This window comes from Triticum aestivum, chromosome 2A, assembly GCF_018294505.1.
Source record: "Triticum aestivum cultivar Chinese Spring chromosome 2A, IWGSC CS RefSeq v2.1, whole genome shotgun sequence".
In the NCBI taxonomy this organism is placed as follows: domain Eukaryota; kingdom Viridiplantae; phylum Streptophyta; class Magnoliopsida; order Poales; family Poaceae; genus Triticum; species Triticum aestivum.
Window position 1 is genome coordinate 772750167 of NC_057797.1, and position 15087 is coordinate 772765253.

Sequence of the window (15087 nt, forward strand, 5' to 3'; positions counted from 1 at the left end):
CGGGTGGCTGCCAAGGAAGCCCGCTCCAAAATTAGAGCGACGAAGGAGGAGCTGAATCAAGCTGCAGATATTGTGTCTGGGAAGCCCTTCTTGTTGCAGACTAACTTCGGAGATCCGAAGTATGCTCCTCTGGACCAGCTATGGAGTTCTGCGGACGCGTACATGGATTTGGCTACAAGTGCTGCTGATGCGGCCGAGTACTTCAAGGATCAGAAAGGTCCCGAAGTGGAGAAGCTGTTCTCGTCACAGTTTCACGGTCCAGTCCGTCTGCTGCTGCTGACTGAGCGATTGACCGGTTCGGCTGAGCTCCATAGGTTGTCCGCACTTGCCATGAGGTCCGTTGTGGATCATCTGTGGACGGGAGGGCCAAGGCCGAATAGCTACTTTAGCTTAGTGCAACAATTCCTTGATGATGTGCCACACATCGATGCTGTGAAGAGATCGGCGTGCATAGAAGGTGCGCGGATGGCCCTTGCCCGTGTCAAAACATACTGGGTGGAGATGGATGCCACCACTATTGCGGCACAGGGTTCGGCCATAGGCCGAGTGGCTGCCGAGCACTACTTTTAAGAAGTCCTTGAAGGCGCTCGTTCGATAGAGGCTCAGTGCTCGAAGAATGTTAATATTTTCCAGTGACATGTAGTTCCATTATGCAAACAATGTTTTTATGAATTAATCAAGGCTGTATTTATACTTTTGCCTGAAAGTACTATGATATCTCTTGTGAGGCCATTTATGTATATACGTATATAACATGAAAGTTTGCAGTCTTCGGCTTCCGCCCCCACGCATATAATGCGGGGGTGTTCGCAAAAGATGCATATCGACACTTGATCCAACGTCTTGGTCCGTTAAGGAGGTGATAGCATAGTGAACGAGCCAATCAGACTATATTGTTTTAAGACTTTCACATAGCCATAGGAGTTTGATAGTGGGGCTACTCTATAGCCCCTGGTACTTCTGCGCTCGTCCGAATACGGGGCGCTTACGTACATGATAGGGAAACGGCCCTTCGTTAATGCGGAGGAATCCCGAAGATTCTGATTAGTCATCGAGTGGTTGACCAGTCTCTTGCTATATCATGACAGTCAGTTTTCGGCTTTCTCTACTGAGGTGCACATTCGGATGAACCAGGGCACAATCGCAGTAGTTCTCCCAGTGCTACCTTAGCCGATATAACAGAACGTAAGGTACCAAAACGTGGGAGCCGGGCAAACCCAACATTTGACCAAAGACATGATTCGGAGCTGATGCATATAGGTCCAAACTCGTGACGCTGAACAATCCCTAAGGTGTTTGGTCTTTATAACATATACCAGGCTAAACAATGCCCTTTATATGAAACCCCATGTGTCCAGGTACGTGCAAAATCCTGGCGTGGCCACATGCCAATAAGGCTAGCATCCTTCTCGGTTGTTCTGAGTATCCGGAGGATGTGAGCAACAAGAGATAATAAAAAAGGTTTACGCAGGGCCTTAATCTAAAAAGAAACCTTTGGGCGGGCCCCTGCTGCACGTCTGCGCCTGTGTCTCCATTGTGTTGTGTCCTGGACGGGTATAGCATGATTGTCACCTGCAAAAGGAAAGAACTTAGGTGAAAGTTGCCATGCCAAAAAGAAGAATAAATTATCAAAATTCCAGAGAGGCCTCGTTGAGTCAGGCTGGCCCTAATTGCACGCAGGAAGCCCCTGGTATCGTTTTATGAGGGTTCGAAAAGCAATCTCATGCATGTGCGATGGAACGCCGGAATCGTCTAACCGTGTGTGTGGTCTTGACGACCTGCCATTTTTCTGGTTGGTGAGGCCGTCTGGTGTGCGGCTGTTAGAGCCGCCGCGTCCTCTTCCGTACGTAAAGAACGGTTGGCATTTCCGCTAACTGTGATGACGCCTCGTGGACCGGGCATCTTGAGCTTGAGAAAAGGATAATGCGGTATTGCGTTAAAACGAGAGAAAGCCGCTCTTCCGAGCAGTGCTTGATAATCGCTTCGGAATGGAGCGATGTGAAAAGTTAATGTTTCGCTTCGGAAGTTATCGGGAGAACCGAATACCACCTCTAGTGGTAGAGAGCCCGTACAGAGGTCCTCTTGGCCTGGTATTACTCCCTTGAAGGTAGTATTACTGTGGCTTATTTGTGTCGGGTCTATCCCCATTTTGCGGACTGTGTCCTGATATATCAGATTTAGATCACTGCTGCCGTCCATTAGGACCCTTGTGAAATGGTACCCGTTTATTATTGGGTCTAACACCAAGGCCGTTAGTCCTTCGCGTCGGATATTTGTATTGTGATCCCTACGATAAAAAGTGATCGGGCAGGCCAACCAGGGGTTGAGCCTGGGGGTGGCGGGCTTTATGGCGCGTGTGCATAAGGGTGCGTGATTGCTTCTCCCCTTTGTCACATGGATCACGTTTACTGTTTTAATCTCTGGTGGGAACTTTTTCTGTCCTCCGGCGCTATGCTGGCGAGGTTCATCCTCGTCTTCGCTTGGTGTCTCTTTGTAATGCCCCGTATGTAACTTGCCATATTTGTATTCCAACTCTTGCCATTTTCGGCACTAAGTTATGATATTCCCTCGTGATTGGGTTTTGTCTTCGTGTTGTTTTTGTCCATGTCATGCATCTCATATCATGTCATCATGTGCATCGCATTTGCTTACGTGTTCATCTCTTACATCCGAGCATTTTCATCGTTGTCCGTTTTGCATTCCGGCACTCGTATGTCCTCCGGCGTCCCCTTTTGCCTCTTTTCGTGTGCGGGTGTTAAACGTTCTCGGATTGGATCGAGACTTTCCAAGCGGCCTTGGTTCACTACCGGTAGACCGCCTGTCAAGTTTCGTGCCATTTGGACTTCGTTTGATACTCCAACGGTTAACCGAGGAACCGTAAAGGCCTCGTGTGTGTTGCAGCCCAACACCTCTCCAAAGTGGCCCAGAACCAACCTAAACCCCCTCCATCCTCTCGGTCGTTCGATCACGGTTGCGTGGCCAAAAATCGTGCTCCATTCAGAGCCTCCTAGCTCCTTCTATGTATAAATAGGCATCCCCCCCCCCCAAAAATCTCGGATCAATCCACCCCTAACCCTAGCTTTTTCCCACATCGCCGCCGCCGGACGAAAATCGCCGCCCACGGACACGTCCGCCCGCTTCGCTCGGACCAACTGCGAGCCGCCATGTGGGCAAGCCACGCCCACATCACCGCCGGCCCGCCGCGGCCAGGTTGGGCCCCCCGGCACGCGACCCCGTCCGGCCGCGCCCGAGCGCGCCGCCTCCCACGCCGTCGTCGGCCGCTCACCGCCGCATTGCCGCCCCGCCGCCGTAGTTCGCCGAGCGCCGCGCCGCGCCTCCTCGACGCCACCGCCCGACGCCGGCCACCTCGCCGCCCTCGACTCTGGCCAGATCCGGCCACGGGCCGGCCAGATCCGTCCTCCCCTCGCTCCGGCGACCCCTCCCCCGCAACACCGGCGAGCTCCTTCGAACTCCGGCGAGAAGCCCCGGTGATCCTCAAACTACGTGCCACCCGGATCCAGATCTGAGAGAAACCCTAGGTCGTTTTCTGCCCTAGTCCCTAACATTTTTAGGCAATTTCATCAGGTCATATATTTGCATATGTGGCTCCGTTTTGGGCATGTAGCATATCGAATTGTTCGTTTGGATGTGCACTTCATTTCATTCCATTACACCATGTTCATTTGAGTTCATCTTGATGCCCTAAACACTGTTGCAAGAGTGCTATGTATTGTTAGTTTCAGATTCTTAACAGATTATGGACATTTGTCATTTTTGCCATGTTTAATGTGTGCCGCCTATGAACTTGAGCCCTACATGTGTTTCGGGCTATGCTATGCCATCTTTACAGGGGTGTATTCCATGTATTTTTGTGATCAGTGTGGTGACTATCACAAGCATGCAAAGTAGCTCTCGCAGTGTTGCTAATTTCAGGGACTTCGAATTCTTCTGTCATTTCCCTGATGATATTTGTATGCCATGTATTCATGTGGCTACAGAGTGATCCATGCATCTTCTGAACATGTTCATTAAGGATGATTTTGAGGTATTGTTATGCTCTATCCATCCATGTCTTTGTTTGCAATTATGGAGTACCCTAGCATGACCCAATCTTGCTCTACTTTTGTTATAAAATGTTCCTGGCAGATTGTTTACGTGTTAATCAATTTTGCCGAGGTTGTTATAGTTGATCCATGCGTACTATGAGTTGGTTCTTTCCATGTTTAGCTACTTGATCATGTCTTCTTGCTGGGTGTATGATTAGTTTGTCATGCAATGCCTTGTGGTGAGTGCATCGAGCTCTCAAACATGCCTATGTAACTCTGTTTTTGCCATGTTCCAGTTTTCTGCGAAGTCTGAATCTGTTAACGAAACTTGCTATGTTTACATGGTTGCCATTGTATCTTCTGATCCCTTTTGGCTTATGGTCAGTAAGGGACTTTTGTTATATGCTTTGAGTAGATTCATGCCACGCCTTGCTTTGCCTTGATATGTTCCTGTAGCATGTTGTTATCTTGCTGTAAACATTGCTTCCTGATGTTAAATCCTGACATGTTATTTTCACTAAGTCTGTGAACCTGATATCTTTTGCACTGTTGCCATGCTTGTTTGAACCTGCTATTATGTGAATTAGCCTTATCTCAATGTTCGTCTTTTGTCAAGCATCTTGAGTGGACCACTGCCATGTGCTTTGTTGCTATGTTAGAGTGCAGTAGCTTATTTTTCTTGATGCATTTAGATGGCATCGTGTTGTTAATCGCAGCTTAGTGCCATTATTGTTTTGCTTGCCATTTGCAAACCGTGCATCTGATTCCAGTGATCTTTATATCGATTTCGACCGAAATCAACTCATATTTCCAGCGGCACTCTTGGTTTTCCAAGTTGAGGCCTGGTTCAATCTTTTCCTTCCGGAGCATGCATATGCATTGCATATAACTTCCCACATAGCATGCCATGTTTTGCATCATGTTACTTGCGCATTGCACCGTGGTTGATTGTGGTTCCCTTTGCTTGTGTTCTTGCTTTGGGTAGAGTCGGGAGACGAGTACGTGATGGAGGAGCCCGTTGAGTACGTTTACGAGGATCAACTTACGTCAACTCGGAGAACTTTGCAGGCAAGATGACCATACCCTCGAAATCACTTCTATCTTTGCTTGCTAGTTGCTAGCTCTATTGCTATTCCTATGTCGTGATACCTACCACATGCTTTACCATGCCTCCCATATTGCCATGTCAAACCTCTAACCCACCTTGTCCTAGCAAACCATTGTTTGGCTATGTTACCGCTTTGCTCAGCCCCTCTTATAGCGTTGCTAGTTGTAGGTGAAGATTGGAGTTTGTTCCTTGTTGGAACATGTTTATTGTTGGGATATCACTATTATATCTTGTTTACTTTAATGCATCTATATACATGGTAAAGGGTGGAAGGCTCGGCCTTATGCCTGGTGTTTTGTTCCATTCTTGCCGCCCTAGTTTCCGTCATACCGGTGTTATGTTCCTTGATTTTGCGTTCTACACAGTTGGGTTATAATGGGAACCCCTTGATAGTTCTCCTTGAATAAAAACTCCTCCAGCAAGGCCCAACCTTGGTTTTACCTTTTGACACCTAGCCTTTTTTCCCTTGGGTTTCGCAGACTCAAGAATCATCTTTATTTTAACCCCCCCGGGCCAGTGCTTCTCTAAGTGTTGGTCCAAACTGGGCGATGTCTGGCGCCCCCTGGGCAACCAGGGTCTATGCCAACCCGACGTCTTGCCCATCTGGTGTGCCCTAAGAACAAGATACATGCGACTCCTATCGGGATTTGTCGGCACATCGGGTGGCTTTGCTGGTTTAGTTTTACCATTTTCGAGATGTCTTGTAACCGGGATTCCGAGTCTGATCGGGTCGTCCTGGGAGAAGGAATATCCTTCGTTGACCTTGAGAGCTTGTGATGGGCTAAGTTGGGACATCCCTGCAGGGTTTTGAACTTTCGAAAGCCGTACCCGCGGTTATGGGCAGATAGGAATTTGTTAATGTCCGGTTGTAGAAAACTTGAAACTTCACTTAATTAAAATGGGTCAACAGCGTGTGTAGCTGTGAGGGTCTCTTTTCGGCGGAGTCCGGGAAGAGAACACGGTCTCAGGTTATGCTTGAACGTAAGTAGTCTAGGATCACTTCTTGATCATAGATTCTCGAACGTGCTTTCCTTCTCTTCTCGCTCCCATTTGCGTAAGGTAGCCACCATATATGCTAGTGCTTGCTGCAGCTCCACCTCATACCTTTTTACCTACCCATAAGCTTAAATAGTCTTGATCATGAGGGTGTGAGATTGCTGAGTCCCCGTGACTCAAAGATTACTTCCAAACCCAGATGCAGGTGCCGATGATACCGTTCCAGGAGATGCGACTGAGCTCAAGTGGGAGTTCGATGAGGACTCAGGACGATACTATGTTTCCTTTGCAGACAATCAGTAGTGGAGCCCACTTGGGGCGATCGGGGACATTATGCATTTAGGGTTGTCTTTATTTTGGTTCCGTAGTCGGACCTTGATTATATCTGGACGATTGTAATGTTATATTTATGCTATTGTTTGATGTGGCGATTGTAAGCCAACTATGTACCTCTTTCTTATTCAGTACATGGAATGTTTAAAGATTACCCCTCTTGCAACATTGCCTACAATGCGGTTATGCCTCTAAGTCGTGCTCTGACACATGGGAGATATAGTCGCGTCGTGGGTGTTACACTCTTCCCCTTTGTGTTCGACGTTTATCTTACGGCCCTGCTTGAAGACCCAACATTCTCTGTGGGTATGATTTGAAGGTTTGTCTGGGGTGCCATGAATCTGATAGAGTTTGTCAAGAATTTTGTTTAGGCCAGATTGTTCTTCTCTACTGCCTTTGAAAGGCTTTTTCCGCTGACCTGGTCGAGAGCCCCTGAATCCGGCATTTACCGCCGTGTTAGCTAGGCTACCTTCTTTATTTCGACGCTTGTTTTTGTTGCGTCGTGGTTTATGTAACGCCCTCAATGCGACTATATCTCCTACGTGTCAAAGCACGACTTAGAGGCATAACGACATTGAAAGCAATGTCGCAAGTGAGGTAATCTTCACAACAACCCATGTAAATGAATAAAAGGGGAAAGGTACATAGTTGGCTTACACTCGCCACGTCACACAAATACATAAATAAGTCATTACATCATCCAATACACTCATGGTCCGACTACGGTACCAAAATAAAGATCAACCCCAAATGCGACAAAGTCCTCATCGCCCCAACTGGGCACCACTACTGATCATCTGGGAAAGACACATAGTAACGATGAGAGTCTTCATCAAACTCCCACTTGAGCTCAAGCGCATCGTCTGGAGCGGTATCATCGGTCCTTGCATCTCGTTTGGAAGTAATCTGTGAGTCACGGGGACTCAGCAATCTCGCACCCTCGCGATCAAGACTATTTAAGCTTATAGGTAAGGTAAGCTATGAGGTGGAGCTGCAGCAAGCGACTAGCATATATGGTGGCTAACATATTCGCAAAAGAGAGTGAGAAGAGAAGGCAAAAGCACGGTCGAACAACTATGATCAAGAAGTGATCCTAGAACAACCTACGTCAAACATGACTCCAACACCGTGTTCACTTCCCGGACTCCGTCGAGAAGAGACCATCACGGTTACACACACGCAGTTCGTGCATTTTAATTAAGTTAAATTTCATGTTATCTAAAACCGACATTAACAAATTCCCATCTGCCCATAACCGCGGGCACAACTTTCGAAAGTTCAAATCCCTGCAGGGGAGTCCCAACTTAGTCCATCACAAGCTCTCACGGTCAACAAAGGATATTCCTTCTCCCAAGACAATCCGATCAAACTCGGCATCCCGGTTACAAGACATCCTCAACAATGGTAAAACAAGTCCAGCAACACCGCCCGAATGTGCCGACAAATCCTGATAGGAGCTGCACATATCTCGTTCTCAGGGCACACTCAGATGAACACTACGTACAACTAAAACCAACCCTCAAGTTTCCCCGAGGTGGCGCTGCAAGTGGCTCTATTTGGACCAACACTTAGAGGAGCACTGGCCCGGGGGGTTTAATAAAGATGACCCTTGTGCTCCAAAAACCCAAGGGAAAAGGAGGCTAGGTGGCAAATGGTAAAACCAAGGTTGGGCATTGCTGGAGGAGTTTTATTCAAGGCGAACTGTCAAGGGGTTCCCATTATAACCAAACCGTGTAAGGAACGCAAAATCCGGGAACATAACACCGATATGACGAAAACTAGGGCAGCAAGAGTGGAACAAAACACCAGGCATAAGGCCGAGCCTTCCACCCTTTACCAAGTATATAGGTGCATTAATATAAACAAGATAATGTTGTGATATCCCAACAAATAAACATGTTCCAACAAGGAACGATCTCCAATCTTCACCTCCAACTAGCAACGCTATCAGAGGGGCTGAGCAAAGCAGTAACATAGCCAAACAACGGGTTGCTAGGACGTGGTGGGTTAGAGGTTTGACTGAAGGAAATATGCCCTAGAGGCAATAAGAAAGTTATTATTTATTTCCTTATATCATGATAAATATTTATTATTCATGCTAAAATTGTATTAACCGGAAACATAATACATGTGTGAATACATAGACAAATAGAGTGTCACTAGTACGCCTCTACTTGACTAGCTCGTTAATCGAAGATGGTTATGTTTCCTAACCATGAACAAAAGAGTTGTTATTTGATTAACGGGATCACACCATTGGAAGAATGATGTGATTGACATGACCCATTCCATTAGCTTAGCACCCGATCGTTTAGTATGTTGCTATTGCTTTCTTCATGACTTATACATGTTCCTATGACTATGAGATTATGCAACTCTCGTTTGCCGGAGGAACACTTTGTGTGCTACCAAACGTCACAACATAACTGGGTGATTATAAAGGAGCTCTACATGTGTCTCCAAAGGTACATGTTGGGTTGGCGTATTTCGAGATTAGGATTTGTCACTCCGATTGTCGGAAAGGTATCTCTGGGCCCTCTCGGTAATGCACATCACATAACCCTTGCAAGCATTGCAACTAATGAGTTAGTTGCGAGATGATGTATTACGAAACGAGTAAAGAGAGTTGCCGGTAACGAGATTGAAATAGGTATTGTGATAACGACGACCAAATCTCGGGCAAGTAACATACCGATGACAAAGGGAACAACGTATGTTGTTATGTGGTCTGACCGATAAAGATCTTCATAGAATATGTGGGAGACAATATGAGCTTCTAGTTTCCGCTATTGGTTATTAACCAGAGACATGTCTCGGTCATGTCTACATTGTTCTCGAACCCGTAGCGTCCGCACGCTTAAGGTTTCGATGACAGTTATATTATGAGTTTATGAGTTTTGATGTACCAAAGTTAGTTCGGAGTCCCAGATGTGATCACGGACATAACGAGGAGTCTGGAAATGGTCGAGACATAAATATTGATATATTGGACGGCTATATGCGGACACCGGAAGTGTTCTGGGTGATTTCGAACAAAACTGGAGTACCGGAGGGTTACCGGAACCCCCCCGGGAGAAGTAATGGGCCATATGGGCCTTAGTGGAGAGAGAGAAGGGCAGCCAGGGTGGGCCGCGCGCCTCCTCCCCCCTGGTCCGAATTGGACTAGGAGAAGGGGGGTGGCGCCCCCCTTTCCTTCTCCCTCCCGACTTCCTTCCCCCTCCTAGTAGGAGTCCTACTCCCACTAGGAGGAGGACTCCTCCTTGGCGCGCCTATAGGATTGGTCGGCCTCCTCCCCTTGCTGCTTTATATACGGGGGCAGGGGGCACCCCTAGAGACACAAGTTGATCCACGTGATCGTTTTCTTAGCCGTATGCGGTGCCCCCTTCCACCATAATCCTCGATAATACTATAGCGGTGCTTAGGCGAAGCCCTACGATAGTAGAACATCAAGATTGTCACCACGCCGTTGTGCTGACGGAACTCTTCCCCGACACTTTGCTGGATCGGAATCCGGGGATCATCATCGAGCTGAACGTGTGCTAAAACTCGGAGGTGCCGTAGTTTTGGTGCTTGATCGGTCGGGCCGTGAAGACGTACGACTACATCAACCGCATTGTGCTAACGCTTCCGCTGTTGGTCTACAAGGGTACGTAGATCATACTCTCCCCTCTCGTTGCTCTGCATCACCATGATCTTGCGTGTGCGTAGGAATTTTTTTGAAATTACCACGTTCCTCAACAGTGGTATCAGAGCCAGGTTTTATGCGTTGATGTTGTGCACGAGTAGATCACAAGTGAGTTGTGGGCGATATAAGTCATACTGCTTACCAGCATGTCATACTTTGGTTCAGCGGTATTGTTGGATGAAGCGGGCGGACCGACATTACGCGTACGCTTACGTGAGACTAGTTCTACCGACGTGCTTTGCACACAGGTGGCTGGCGGGTGTCAGTTTCTCCAACTTTAGTTGAACCGAGTGTGGCTACGCTCGGTCCTTGCGAAGGTTAAAACAACACCAACGTGACAAACTATCGTTGTGGTTTTGATGCGTAGGTAAGAACGATTCTTGCTAAGCCCGTAGCAGCCACATAAAACTTGCAACAACAAAGTAGAGGACGCCTAACTTGTTTTTGCAGGGCATGTTGTGATGTGATATGGTCAAGACATGATGAGATATAAGTTGTTGTATGAGATAATCATGTTTTGTTGAAGTTATCGGCAACTGCAAAAGCCTTATGGTTGTCTCTCTATTGCATAAGATGCAAGCGCCAAATAATTGCTTTACTTTATCGCTATGTGATAGCAATAATTGCAAGAGATTCAGTTGGCGAGTCGACCATGTGATGACACATTGATATAGATCAAGATGATGGAGACCATGGTGTCATGCCGGTGACGATGGAAATCATGACGATACTTTGGAGATAGAGATCAAAGGCACAAGATGATGATGGCCATATCATGTCACATATTTTGATTGCATGTGATGTTTATCTTTTGTACATCTTATTTTGCTTAGTTTGACGGTAGCTTTATAAGATGATCTCTCACTAATTATCAAGGTACAAGTGTTCTCCATGAGTATGCACCGTTGCGAAAGATCTTCGTGCTGAGACACCACGTGATGATCGGGTGTGATAGGCTCTACGTTCAAATACAACGGGTGCAAAACAGTTGCACACGCGGAATACTCAGGTTAAACTTGACGAGCCTAGCATATAACAGATATGGCCTTGGAACACGGAGACCGAAAGGTCGAGCGTGAATTATATAGTAGATATGATCAACATAGTGATGTTCACCATTGAAACTACTCCATCTCACGTGATGATCGGACATGGTTTAGTTGATTTGGATCACGTGATCACTTAGAGGATTAGAGGGATGTCTATCTAAGTGGGAGTTCTTAAGTAATATGATTAATTGAACTTTAATTTATCATGAACTTAGTCCTGGTAGTATTAGCATATCTATGTTGTAGATCAATAGCTCGCGTTGTTGCTTTCATATGTTTATCTTGATATGTTCCTAGAGAAAATTGTGTTGAAAGATGTTAGTAGCAATGATGCGGATTGGATTTGTGATCTGAGGTTTATCCTCATTGCTGCATGGAAGAATTATGTCCTTGATGCACCGCTAGGTGACAGACCTATTCCAGGAGCAGATGTAGACGTTATGAATGGTTGCCTAGCTCAATATGATGACTAATTGATAGTTTAGTGCACCATGCTTAACGACTTAGAATCGGGACTTCAAAGACGTTTTGAACGTCATGGACCGTATGAGATGTTCCAGGAGTTGAAGTTAATATTTCAAGCAAATACCCGAGTTGAGAGATATGAAGCCTCCAGCAAGTTCTATAGCTAAAAGATGGAGGAGAATCGCTCAACTAGTGAGCATGTGCTCAGATTGTCTGGGTACTACAATTGCTTGAATCAAGTGGGATTTAATCTTCCAGATAAAATAGTGATTGACAGAATTCTCTAGTCACCATTACCAAGTTAGTAGAACTTCGTGATGAATTATGATATGCAAGGGATAACGGAAACGATTCCCAAGCTCTTCGTAATGCTGAAATTGTCAAAGGTAGAAATCAAGAAAAACATCAAGTGTTGATGGTAGACAAGACCACTAGTTTCAAGAAAAGGGCAGAGGGAAGAAGTGGAACTTCAAGAAGAACAGCAAGCAAGTTTCTGCTCAAGTGAAGAAGCCCAAGTCTGGTCCTAAGCCTGAGACTAAGTGCTTCTACTGCAAAGGGACTGGTCAGTGGAAGCGGAACTACCCCAAGTGATTGGCGGATAAGAAGGTTGGCAAAGTGAACATAAGTATATTTGATATACATGTTATTGATGTGTACTTTACTAGTGTTTATAGCAACCCCTCAGTATTTGATACTAGTTCAGTTGCTAAGATTAGTAACTCGAAACGGGAGTTGCAGAATGAACAGAGACTAGTTAAGGGTGAAGTGACGATGTGTGTTGGAAGTGGTTCCAAGATTGATATGATCATCATCACACACTCCCTATACTTTCGGGATTAATGTTGAACCTAAATAAGTGTTATTTGGTGTTTGCGTTGAGCATGAATATGATTTGATCATGTTTATTGTAATACTGTTATTCATTTAAGTGAGAGAATAAATTGTTGTTCTGTTTACATGAATAAAACCTTATATGTTACACACCCAATGAAAATAGTTCATTGGATCTCGATCGTAGTGATACACATATTCATAATATTGAAACCAAAAGATGCAAAGTTAATAATGATAGTGCAACTTATTTGTGGCACTGCCATTTAGGTCATATTGGTGTAAAGCGCATGAAGAAACTCCATGCTGATGGGATTTTGGAATCACTTGATTATGAATCACTTGCTGCTTGCGAACCATGCCTTATGGGCAAGATGACTAAAGACTCCGTTCTCCGGAACAATGGAGCGAGCAACGGACTTATTGGAAATAATACATACTGATGTATGTGATCCGATAAGTGTTGAAGCTCGTGGCGGGTATCGTTATTTTCTGACCTTCACATTTGATTTGAGCAGATATGGGTATATCTACTTGATGAAACATAAGTCTGAAACATTTGAAAAGTTCAAAGAATTTCAGAGTGAAGTGGAAAATCATCGTAAAAAGAAAAATATGGTTTCTACGATCTGATCGCAGAGACAAATATTTGCGTTACGAGTTTGGTCTTCAATTAAAACTATGTGGAATAGTTTCACAAATTCGTGCCACCTGGAACACCACAGCATAATGGTGTGTCCGAACGTCATAACCGTACTTTATTGGATATAGTGCAATCTATGATGTTTCTTACAGATTTACCAACATCGTTTTGGGGTTATGCATTAAAGACAGCTGCATTCACATTTAAAAGGGCACCATCTAAGTCACCATATAAGTCCGTTGAGACGACACAATCTAAATTGTGGTTTGGCAAGAAACCAAAGTTGTCGTTTCTTAAAGTTTGGGGTTGTGATGCTTATATGAAAAAGTTCCATCCTGATAAGCTCAAACCCAAATCGGAGAAATATGTCTTCATACGATACCCAAAGGAGACTGTTGGGTACACCTTCTATCACAAATCCGAAGGCAAGTTATTCATTGCTGAGAATGGATCCTTTCTATAGAAGGAGTTTCCACTACTAGGAAAAGGCATGCTAGTGGCGCACCGAATTTGCCTTCTAATGGCGCACTACTGGTGCGCCACTGGCGTCACGCCATTAGAATTAAATTCTAATGGCGCACTACTGGTGCGCCATTAGTATCTGGTGTTCTAATGGCGCACCGCGTAGTGCGCCATTAGTATAGCCTGCAGTGCGCCATTAGAATGCCTCCCAGGGGCCATATGTACAAATGTGCTTTGGCATTCTAATGGCGTACCAGCAGCTAATGCGCCATTAGTGTGATGATCACAGTGCGGCATTAGTGTCTTGTGTGGTGCGCCATTAGTATGAATATTAGGTTTTATTTTTTTTGCTTTTCTGATTTTTGCACAGGTTACAAAATATATTATTGCATAGAATATAGACAGCAGCACACAGCAACATCAGATTCATCAAATACAATAGAAGATTAGTCTCCGAATACAATTCATCATATTAGTCTCCGGATTCAAAAGACCGGACAAAGATAAAACATTACAAGTCTCAAGATCGCGAGTATCGAGTTTGCCTTCACATTACAAGTCGATATCGATCATCTAAACTACCATCACATAGAAGAGAGCTGTGGTCATCACGATGAGCATCATCGCGATCAAACTGGTCTTCATTCGGTTCCTCCAACGCTCCCTCCTCTCTCCCGCTAGATAGCGGGCGTATCTAGATTCGGCCTCCGCCCTAGTGGTGTACCTTTTGTAACTGCTACCGCTGAAACAGTGAACCTGTCTCCGACACTCCTCCCAGTCATCGTAGACTCCGGGAACCTTACCCTTGTACACGACATACGACGGCATCTCTATGCACAAGCCAAACAACAGACAATACATAAGCAATGTGTAAGTATGCAACAAAAGGATCGGAAGAGAAAAGCAAGACATTAATAGCACGATTCATGGTCCTACTAATAAATAGCATCGATTACATCTAAGTTGAACAACCGTCCAAACCAAAGAGACATCCGAATTCATTAAAGTTTAATTACAACATGAGCCAATCAATGTTTCAGAACTACACATCACTACTTTCGACTCAACTCATCGGACAGGAGCGTGGGTGAAGCCGCCGTCTGTCGTGATGGTCATGAAATCACGGTCGTTGTCACCCTGCATTTGTAGCGTTTCATCTATCTCACTGTTGGACGGTTGATATCTGAGGAAGAACTGCCCCGCGGTATGAAGGACATCTTGATGGATGATGTCCGCAAACTCCGACTGGATGCGAAAGAATTCTTGTCTGAGGTCCGCGTCCTGGACTGCCGACAAGCTCGCGGCCCAATCATTGAGATTATCTGGTAGCAGAAGGTGATGATGGTCCCTTACGATCGCCCGCATGTGATGGAGGGCGTAGTAGGCATCCTTCTGACCGCCAGGCGGCTGCTTGATACAGCAGAACTTCGTATTGTGTGAGAAGATGTGCTTGCCGTACTTACGAACTG